This window comes from Eleutherodactylus coqui, chromosome 6 (genome assembly GCF_035609145.1).
Source record: "Eleutherodactylus coqui strain aEleCoq1 chromosome 6, aEleCoq1.hap1, whole genome shotgun sequence".
NCBI lineage: Eukaryota > Metazoa > Chordata > Amphibia > Anura > Eleutherodactylidae > Eleutherodactylus > Eleutherodactylus coqui.
This window is the reverse complement of record NC_089842.1, coordinates 245,502,994-245,514,541: the sequence shown is the minus strand read 5'-3', so window position 1 is coordinate 245,514,541 and position 11,548 is coordinate 245,502,994. Positions and strand designations below refer to the sequence as shown.

The 11,548-nt window shown below is 44.0% G+C and overlaps 1 long non-coding RNA gene across 2 annotated transcripts; it reads left to right on the top strand.

Moving 5' to 3' along the window:
* Positions 1-1,329: 1,329 nt before the first annotated feature.
* LOC136633475 (uncharacterized) lies at positions 1,330-11,002 on the top strand. Of its 2 annotated transcripts, XR_010793275.1 has the most exons (3): positions 1,330-1,462; positions 3,486-3,806; positions 10,395-11,002. It is a non-coding gene; the product is annotated as an uncharacterized lncRNA (long non-coding RNA). The 2 variants fall into 2 exon arrangements; XR_010793274.1 differs by lacking the exon at positions 10,395-11,002 and having other exon boundaries at positions 3,486-5,510.
* The last annotated feature ends 546 nt before the right edge of the window (positions 11,003-11,548 follow it).

Genomic DNA, 11,548 nt, shown 5'->3' with positions numbered 1-11,548 from the left:
CCCCTGTCCTGTGGATAGGGGATAACCTGCTGTGTTGGGAATACGCCTTAAACTGTTGGTGGGGCAATCAGGTGTATCTCAGCCCTACCTGGCCAAATGGTCAGGACCACGAGACTCTCTACTATGTCCATCACACTCCATCCCAACCTATTGCATACATTTGGTGGGCACCGTCTCAATAAACCTCTCAAGCCCACAGTATATACTTAGTGGGTCCATAAGAGAGAGGAAACAGAATACTAACTGGGGCCTATATGTTTGAACCAGATATAGGAGAGTCCAGGTGAGGTAATGTTTCTCATTGTGGAGAGCTACACAAGGGTGTAGGGAGTCCTATAGACAATGCAATGCCCCCTGGGAAAAAAGCTATGCAAATTGGTGATGGAATAATCCTGCATGGAACCACTTATTGGAAGGTAGTCAATATCTAATCCTTGCAACATGACTAGGCATGTAAGTGACGTGTTGTAGCTCCTACGCCAGGGCTGTTAGGCAGCAGGTAAGTAGCACAGGTGAGTTTGGGTTTTTGATTTGCCTTGGCCCCTGATACCAGTGGTACTTTCCTAATGGCGACCATGGTTGACTTTACACTCAATAACCTATAGTGGATCTATATTTTGTAAATCGTCTTGATTAGGCTTCTTAAAGGGATTGTCTGGTTAGCTAAAAAGATCTACCGGTGTTTTTGTCGGCAACGGTGAGGAAGCGAACCCATCAGACTATATTTTTAATTTTGGCTTGAAGCTCTGTTCTATCCAACATTCCCGTGACTGGAAGAGCGCAGCATTCTAAGACATTCCCTCCGCATGATTTACCCTCCGGCTTCCCCAACCGCTTAGACAGACTGTCATTATAATGTAGCCATCGGAATAATAAATGCTGCGCATGTCATGTAGACGTAATGTCCAACATCAGGGAAGAAGGATGTAACATGCCATAGTGCAGTAGACCTGAAGGATCTGTCAGCGGTTACTCGGGGGCGGGTCATAGGGCAGGTTGTAAGCCCGCCCCCTTAGCTAGGAAGTGGCAGAAGTTTTGGGATGTGATGCAAGAGGCTAAGGACAAGGTAGGCAAGTATTTCAGAAACAAGCTATATTATTTATTTGGGGTCATCTCATCTTGCTAATTATGAGACCACCCCTTTAAGATATCATTATGTAACAAGACCTCTGCCAGTCTCTGGCTGTAAGTTGGGCATAGTAAAACTTTACGTTCTTGTTTGGTACGACCTATAGTACAAAGCACAGAAGGGGTTACTATGGAGCCTCGGACAACCTCCCATGCAGCAAGGCAACGTTATGCAAATGTTCGGAAAATTTGCGAGTTTCTAGGGTGATAATCTATTCAACGAGACGCTGCAAGTACACAAAGAAATTCCTGCACTGCTGAGAGTAAGAGGACTTCACAAAGGCAGCATTCACCAATGTGTGGGAGGCAGAGCGAGACGCGAAGCTGTTGCCAGGTAATTTAACTCACGAGTCACCACGCGGCTTGGGGATACGATGTAGGCTTCATGTATGGGTTTGCATGAGGGTATAAAGGCTAGCAAAGATTCCTAAATATTGGACTCCAGACTGCAAGAGGGCTGAATTACAGGGGGGTGATGGACAAAAGGGGGCAATTACCCAGGGGCCTCCACTGGGGGGACATAGCAGTTTTTTAAAGGTCTTTCCAGAAACTCCCAACAGCAAGATGCTGGAGCGAGAACTCCTTTTACTTTGTCCAGGACTCCAATGACCAAACTGTCTGCTCAGAGAAATGTTTGAGACTGCAGCGAAACAAATCATTGGGGGCGTTCGGGCAGCCCCTGTACACATTAAACTCAAGGACATGAGGTCCAGAGAGGCAGCCTATGGAGAGAGGGGTTCAAGCGATGTTTGGTCCCACTCCCTTTTCTACTTGGTGGCTGGAACCAGTGCAGGACTCCCGATCAAGAGGAACAGAACTGCTCGAAAAAAGGGGGTTAGGAAAGGTTTTCAAGAACATCGAAAGAAAGTGGCGTAACTATAGGGCATGCAGTTGACCCGGGCCCTGGAGCCTTAGGGGGCCCATAAGGCCTCTCTTCCTTATATAGGGAGTCCAGTACTATGACTAAAGCATTATAGTTGGGGGCCCTGTTACAGGTTTTGCATTGGGGCCCAGGAGCTTCAAGTTACGCCTTTGCGTTAAGGGGTTAAGAGAAGTTGGGGAGCCCAAGATAAACCTTTGCATCTGGGCCCAGGAGGCTTTAGCTCCGCCCCTGATCAGAAGGGTAAAGAATCATCACATTTACAGGACCGCAACAACTCATGTGACCAATACATGCCATGTAACATAATTTGGTGTGTGATGCCCCTTCTATTCCAAATGATTTCCTCTTGCAAATCAAATTACACCACTTCCTGTTTCAGTCTGTTCTCAGCTTACCACTTCACCCATGAAGAGAGGTGGGCAGGAAGGCTCCACCCCTGAGGAAATCTGGGCTTAGAAGCTCCACCCATATTAACAGCGTTCTACACATGAAGCCAGAAATAGTTATAAGAGATGGGTCCTATGTCTGGGCTGAGTTGGGATATTGTGTACTTGGTCTAGGGTAAGAAATGTCCAAAAGTAGGAAAAAGGGGCTTAGAGCAAGAAGATAAGGGACATTTTGTAGAGGAGTCAGTATTGTATACCGTACAGAAGAATCACTGACCCAGTGGGTGTCCTAGTATCACTCACACATGCCATTAAACTCATTAGCAGACAATAATGGGCTAGGAGTAATATAATCAGCACTTAGCTTCTAAGCCAAGACCAATTAACAGGCGCCCAGCGCTATACTCTGGACTGCTGAGCTGAACTTTGCACCAGCACAATGTCCTTCCTTAATTCTCACAGATCCATACAGAACATGTCCACACCCACTTAGAATTGCATTATAAAATCTGCTCTTATCTTCTCACCTATTGGATACATTATCAGTAAGGTCTAATAGGTCATTTGTGAATAAACCCATAAGAAGTACTCCTCACTGTAATGAAGAAGTTGCCTTTGGCACCTACTGTTGTGTCAGAGCCTGAGCCCACCCAGAGGTCGCCATGTGAGGTACTATAACCCTTCACCCATTATGTATAGATAAGTGCTTGGCTGAGAGGGATTGCATGATTGGCTCCATGACTCTGTGGGCTCAACACCACCTACCACCAAACTATCCCCGAGTCCCAGATTCTGGGGGGTTTCCCACCATTTCAGAAGGCATGTCCGGATTACTAATGGGCATTTTTACTTTGAGGGGACACAAAGAGTATGGCCTAACGTGAAAAAGTTTGACATTACTTGTTCCTCTTTCCATTGTTCATGGTTCTCATGGTCATTCATGGTATGTGCAGTGGGTAAAGAGGGCTAGATAGACATACCTAGCGTCAGCCCCAAATGTGCCAAAGGGTAATACCCCATGAGATTAGGGACTACATGGGGGAAATGTCTTTCATCTAATTGTATGTTGGCCCGTGATATTTTCACAGGTACGAGTCTTGTGAGAACGGATCCACATGAGCGCCCTGACATTCAGCAACTACTGGATCTTTTTAATCAACCCTGAAGAAACAAGAGAAATTCATCTTCACAGTTAAATTGCAAGCGGAATGAGAGCAGGAGAACAAAAGCCTCGGACACGGCCAAACAAGATTCATTTCACGGACTTAAATATTGTGTCGCTTCATTATCGAATGAAATCCTACCCTCGTGGGACAAGGAGATTCATGGAAAGAAATAGGATTTGGGAATGAACCCAAAGTATCATCGAGTTACAGAAAAGGGGGTGATAAACACCAAATAGAACATTGGTGGGTTCATGCATTCATCTGTCTACCACCAAATTCGGGGTTCTTACATCCCTGCTCACTCTTGGGTGGTGGAAAGGAAGGGACAGTCCCTACAGTCACCTACGGAGTCTAACTCTACTGGAAAGCTTTCCCATTGCTCCTAGCCAAGCAGATCTCCTCAAATTAGCTCTTGAATAGCATTGTACCCAACAAACTGTCATCGATGGTCATGAAGGGTTGGCTACAGGCAAGGTGACCACCTGATAACTCCAGGCGCAGGAGAAGCCTTAAAAAGATCCGACATAGATCAACATTGTGCACCAGAAGTGAAGCTTGGAATCTTTGGGTCCTGATACTTGGAAATAATGTTTCTCCTTGTAGAGAGCACTGTGGGGTTGTTAGGAGTCTTATAGGTCATGCAGTGCTCCTTGGGAAAAAGCTATGCAAATGACTGATGGAATAATCCTCCACAGCGCCATCGTTCGGAAGGTGGCTACCCTATGAATCGATATGCTCTCCATCAAGAGAAACATAATTGGTCCCTTAGGCTCACATTAATGGCCTCTCACCTAGCCATCCAGAACTCTTATTATGTACCGATGAAGCGTAATAACCCTGAAACATAACCTATGACTCATAGGGTAGCTACCTTCCATTGGGTGGCACTGTGGAAGATTATTCCATCACTCATTTGCATGGGTCTTGATACATGAGCTACCACTGAATCCTTCACCTAACCCCCGATGTCATATATTGCCATGCTAAGAGTGCTGAAGAGAACCAATAGCCATCATATATTAATAGTCACTAATGGTCATTGTCACTCAGTTCCACTGTATTAACTCCCATTGTCCTTCAAAACCTACATAGAAAGTGTCTTTTGTAACAGTAGGGTGATTTGTGTAGTTCGGACACCATATAAGTTAGGAGTGGTGCCCGCTACACCTCATTCCTGTATTAGTAATGCTCTGTAATGGCCTGGCGCCAGGTAACCCCGATGTTGGGATATCTTGGTCCACATAGAACATAACTGGAAACGGCCTGCTAGATGATGGGAGGAGTAGTGAGACGGTCATAGACTCTTCGGCTCGCATTCAGGAGTGGACGGTGCAGGTTTTTTCTTCTAGCGGAGAATCAGACTGCATGCAGCAAACTATTGGGAGTTTCTGATAAATCTACTTGCAATGACAGGATACAACCCCCCCCCCCATCCCCCCGCCGCCTCTGAGGACCATTTCTAAGTCCTCATTATAGGGGCGCTGCTGTGAAATGTTTCTCCCAGTATATATCATATTCTTCCTCCTGGAGTCCTTCTCTTTATTTGGGTCATGTGATCCCATTGTGACTGCCTTTAAATGGTCTCCTGCAGAGAACAATCTCAGGCATGAAGACCTCCTGTATGATGACATTGCGTGGACTGTACCACACAGGGAAGAAGGTCAGGAACTCCTATAACAGTTTCTAACAATAATTACAGGTTACCGTGACAAATCGACCTACCTGACTGTACTGTATACTTATTTAGAATACAGAGGGTAATGATCACATGTTGTCTCCCATCAGGCAGAGATGGTAATGCCTCCAGCTGGTTATGTAACATAGTATGTAAGGCAGAAAAGAAACACGTCCACCTGTGCAGCCTATTGCCCCCAATGTTGGTTCAAAGGAAGGCAAAAAACAGCAATCAGGCAGCAGCCAATTTTCCCCATTAAAGAGATAACATTCCTTTCCGATTCCAATGTGGATCACTGACCTCTCGGAATATATTAATGCTTATAACATAAGCATTGGTGTCCCGGCCCTCTTGTACTGTTTTAGTGAGTTCTCCATCACCACGTCCTCAGGCAGAGAGTTCCACAGTCTCACTGCTCTTACTGTAAAGAACCGCCTTCTATGTCGGTAGTGAAACCTTCTTTCTTCTAGACGTAGAGAGCGTCCCCTTGCTGCAGTCACAGTCCTGAGTATAATAGATGATGGGAGAGATCTCTGTACTGACCCCTGATATATCCATACATAGTTATTAGAGCGCCCCCTTGTTACAGTGCTGGGTATAATGGATGATGGGAGAGATCTCTGTACTGACCTCTGATATATCTATACATAGTTATTAGAGCGGCTCCTTGTTACAGTCCTGGGTATAATAGATGATGGGAGAGATCTCTGTACTGACCTCTGATATATCTATACATAGTTATTAGAGCGGCTCCTTGTTACAGTCCTGGGTATAATAGATGATGGAGAGATCTCTGTACTGACCCCTGATTTATCTATACATAGTTATTAGAGCGTCCCCTTGTTAAAGGCCTAGGTATAATAGATGATGGGAGAGATCTCTGTACTGACACCTGATATATTTTACATAGTTATTAGAGCACCCCCTTGTTACAGTCCTGGGTATAATAGATGATGGGAGAGATCTCTGTACTGACCTCTGATATATTATACATAGTTATTAGTACGCCCCCTTGTTACAGTCCTGGGTATAATAGATGATGGGAGAGATCTCTGTACTGACCCCTGATATATTATACATAGTTATTAGTGCGCCCCCTTGTTACAGTCCTGGGTATAATAGATGATGGGAGAGATCTCTGTACTGACTCCTAATATATTATAGTTATTAGAGCGCCCCCTTGTTACAGTCCTGGGTATAATAGATGATGAGAGATCTCTGTATTGTCCCCTGATATATTATACATAGTTATTAGAGCGCCCCCTTGTTACAGTCCTGGGTATAATAGATGATGGGAGAGATCTCTGTACTGACCCTGATATATTATACATAGTTATTAGAGCGCCCCCTTGTTACAGTCCTGGGTATAATAGATGATGGGAGAGATCTCTGTACTGACCCCTGATATATTATACATAGTTATTAGAGCACCCCCTTGTTACAGTCCTGGGTATAATAGATGATGGGAGAGATCTCTGTACTGACCCCTGATATATTATACATAGTTATTAGAGCACCCCCTTGTTACAGTCCTGGGTATAATAGATGATGGCAGAGATCTCTGTACTGACCCCTGATATATCTATACATAGTTATTAGAGCGCCCACTTGTTACAGTCCTGGGTATAATAGTTGATGAGAGAGATCTCTGTACTGACTCCTAATATATTATACATAGTTATTAGAGAGGCCCCCTTGTTACAGTCCTGGGTATAATAGATGATGAGAGATCTCTGTATTGTCCCCTGATATATTATACATAGTTATTAGAGCGCCCCCTTGTTACAGTCCTGGGTATAATAGATGATGGGAGAGATCTCTGTACTGACCCTGATATATTATACATAGTTATTAGAGCGCCCACTTGTTACAGTCCTGGGTATAATAGATGATGGGAGAGATCTCTGTACTGACCCCTGATATATTATACATAGTTATTAGAGCACCCCCTTGTTACAGTCCTGGGTATAATAGATGATAGGAGAGATCTCTGTACTGACCTCTGATATATTATACATAGTTATTAGAGCGCCCCCTTGTTACAGTCCTGGGTATAATAGATGATGGGAGAGATCTCTGTACTGACCTCTGATATATCTATACATAGTTATTAGAGCGGCTCCTTGTTACAGTCCTGGGTATAATAGATGATGGGAGAGATCTCTGTACTGACCCCTGATATACATAGTTATTAGTGCGCCCCCTTGTTACAGTCCTGGGTATAATAGATGATGGGAGAGATCTCTGTACTGACTCCTAATATATTATAGTTATTAGAGCGCCCCCTTGTTACAGTCCTGGGTATAATAGATGATGAGAGATCTCTGTATTGTCCCCTGATATATTATACATAGTTATTAGAGCGCCCCCTTGTTACAGTCCTGGGTATAATAGATGATGGGAGAGATCTCTGTACTGACCCTGATATATTATACATAGTTATTAGAGCGCCCCCTTGTTACAGTCCTGGGTATAATAGATGATGGGAGAGATCTCTGTACTGACCCCTGATATATTATACATAGTTATTAGTGCGCCCTCTTGTTACAGTCCTGGGTATAATAGATGATGAGAGAGATCTCTGTACTGACTCCTAATATATTATACATAGTTATTAGAGAGGCCCCCTTGTTACAGTCCTGGGTATAATAGATGATGAGAGATCTCTGTATTGTCCCCTGATATATTATACATAGTTATTAGAGCGCCCCCTTGTTACAGTCCTGGGTATAATAGATGATGGGAGAGATCTCTGTACTGACCCCTGATATATTATACATAGTTATTAGAGCTCCCCCTTGTTACAGTCCTGGGTATAATAGATGATGGGAGAGATCTCTGTACTGACCCTGATATATTATACATAGTTATTAGAGCGCCCACTTGTTACAGTCCTGGGTATAATAGATGATGGGAGAGATCTCTGTACTGACCCCTGATATATTATACATAGTTATTAGAGCATCCCCTTGTTACAGTCCTGGGTATAATAGATGATGGGAGAGATCTCTGTACTGACCCCTGATATATTATACATAGTTATTAGAGCGCCCCCTTGTTACAGTCCTGGGTATAATAGATGATGGGAGAGATCTCTGTACTGACCCTGATATATTATACATAGTTATTAGAGCGCCCCCTTGTTACAGTCCTGGGTATAATAGATGATGGGAGAGATCTCTGTACTGACCCCTGATATATTATACATAGTTATTAGTGCGCCCCCTTGTTACAGTCCTGGGTATAATAGATGATGAGAGAGATCTCTGTACTGACTCCTAATATATTATACATAGTTATTAGAGAGGCCCCCTTGTTACAGTCCTGGGTATAATAGATGATGAGAGATCTCTGTATTGTCCCCTGATATATTATACATAGTTATTAGAGCGCCCCCTTGTTACAGTCCTGGGTATAATAGATGATGGGAGAGATCTCTGTACTGACCCCTGATATATTATACATAGTTATTAGAGCGCCCCCTTGTTACAGTCCTGGGTATAATAGATGATGGGAGAGATCTCTGTACTGACCCTGATATATTATACATAGTTATTAGAGCGCCCACTTGTTACAGTCCTGGGTATAATAGATGATGGGAGAGATCTCTGTACTGACCCCTGATATATTATATATAGTTATTAGAGCATCCCCTTGTTACAGTCCTGGGTATAATAGATGATGGGAGAGATCTCTGTACTGACCCCTGATATATTATACATAGTTATTAGAGCGCCACCTTGTTACAGTCCTGGGTATAATAGATGATGGGAGAGATCTCTGTACTGACCCTGATATATTATACATAGTTATTAGAGCGCCCACTTGTTACAGTCCTGGGTATAATAGATGATGGGAGAGATCTCTGTACTGACCCCTGATATATTATACATAGTTATTAGAGCATCCCCTTGTTACAGTCCTGGGTATAATAGATGATGGGAGAGATCTCTGTACTGACCCCTGATATATTATACATGTTATTAGAGCGCCCCCTTGTTACAGTCCTGGGTATAATAGATGATAGGAGAGATCTCTGTACTGACCCCTGATATATTATACATAGTTATTAGAGCGCCTCCTTGTTACAGTCCTGGGTATAATAGATGATGGGAGAGATCTCTGTACTGACCCGATATATCTATATATAGTTACTATAGCGCCCCCTTGTTACAGTCCTGGGTATAATAGATGATGGGAGAGATCTCTGTACTGACCCCTGATATATCTATACATAGTTATTAGAGCGCCCCCTTGTTACAGTCCTGGGTATAATAGATGATGGGAGAGATCTCTGTACTGACCCTGATATATTATACATAGTTATTAGAGCGCCCCCTTGTTAAGAGTCCTGGGTATAATAGATGATGGAGAGATCTCTGTACCGACCTCTGATATATCTGTACACAGTTATTAGGGCACCCCTTAGGTGTCCTTTTTCTACACCAAATAACCCCAATTTTGATAGCCTCTCTGGTTATTGTAGTCCGGCCATCCCATTTATTACTTGAGTTGCTGCCTTTGTATCTGCTCACGCTCTGATATTCCATGTGTAGTTTGACCAGTGACTCGTAAATGTTTTCACTATGTACCCCTAGACCTCTTCTGATGCCCCCATGATCCTATTTGCCTTGGCAGCAGCTGCCTGACACTGGGTGCTATAGTTAAGTGGGTTTTCCCAGGGAATACTATTGATGATTATCCTCAGGATAGGTCAATAGATGATCAACTGGGGTCTGTTGTTTAGGACTCTGACCGAGCAGCTGAGTGGGCACATGCAGTCAGCGCTGTAAATACAGAGAGGTCGGAGCGAAAGCCTCCACGCCAACCTCTGTGTAGTGGCCGGCGCTTGTAACTGCAGGCATGGTTCTCATTGAAATCAAGGCAAATGGAGAAACACATTGCAAACAGAAGACAAAATGAGACATGGTCAAGGTCCACTCCTGCAAACACATGTGTCCATCGCTGCACCCTGCACTTAATTTTCTACCGTGCTCTGGATGTCACCTTTGTCTATTAACGTGCCAAAAGTCATGGGATAGCAGTATGTAAGTTGCCCGCTAACACCCACACCTGTATACATTTATACACTGAGGTCATCTCACTACTGTTAACGATGGGGTTGGAAGTCTTTGGGGCGTTTGTTTTTTCTTTAGGTCATGAAAAATGGATGTGCGAGCCCACGGACCATTCTGATAAAATCAGGCAGAGAACCTGATGCCCCCATGACTGGTTGAAAATAAAGGTTGAGGACCCATGCTGTGACCTTCAGGTGGGTGGTACGAGGTTGTGTGACGCATAGGCAATAGGTCCGGCCATGATAACTAGAAGCAGGTTTTGAATCTAGGAAACAGCAGTGAGTCTCGAGCGTGGAACATTAAAGGGTTTTCCCCTTTGACAAGCACCGTCACACCATGGTCAGAGCACCGAAACCACAAGGCTTACCATATGTACGTATGTTTCATATTACAGAGGAAACCTGGCTTTTGCTATTAGTTGGCATTACCCGACGTCACGTGTGGGCAGTGATAGTGCCATTTATGTGACAATACCCAGAGGCGTCATGGAAGGTTAATGCCATATGTAGACCGAGTACAGGGTGCTGGATTTATACCCATGGTGACACAGCAGACCCAAACTCTTCATCTTGTTGGTTAACAACCCTCTTAAATGGAGAGGCGCCAACTACATGTTCTTCCATGGGATCATGAACTACCGTATCTCCTCTTCCAGGACCAACTTTACGTTGATTTATAATCCATGCTCATTGAAGTGGGACCATGCCCTGCGGCACACTATAGATCCATTATAGGCAGTGGCCAACCTACTGAAGAGTGATGGCATATGTTAAGACATCTCTAGGGCATCAATGTTAATTATTGGACAAGGTTTAGGTTTGCTTCTCCAACTTTTTTTTTTTTTTTTTACATCATCCAGTTGTCAACGTGATCAATGAAAAACCACTGATCTGGATGGCTGTGTGTATATATATATATATATATATATATATATATATATATTTAGGTGCTCAGTTCTTGCAGTGTACAATATCTTCAAGGAAGACTTCTTGCTTGCTGAAGGAAGCCTTTTTAGGGTCGAAGGCACGGACCAGTTCTGCGCAGCCTGGTGCTTGCCATTGTCCAAGATGACGTATGGCAGCAGATGGATTAGCGTTACATGCCGGCCTCGCACTTTGTGATATCACACTTCAAGGCTTCACAACTTATAGCTTTGTCAGGCAGACGGCAGGAAATGGGCGGCACGTAACATGAGAAGCCGCCAGCTGCACCGGCAGCTTTCATGTGGAGTC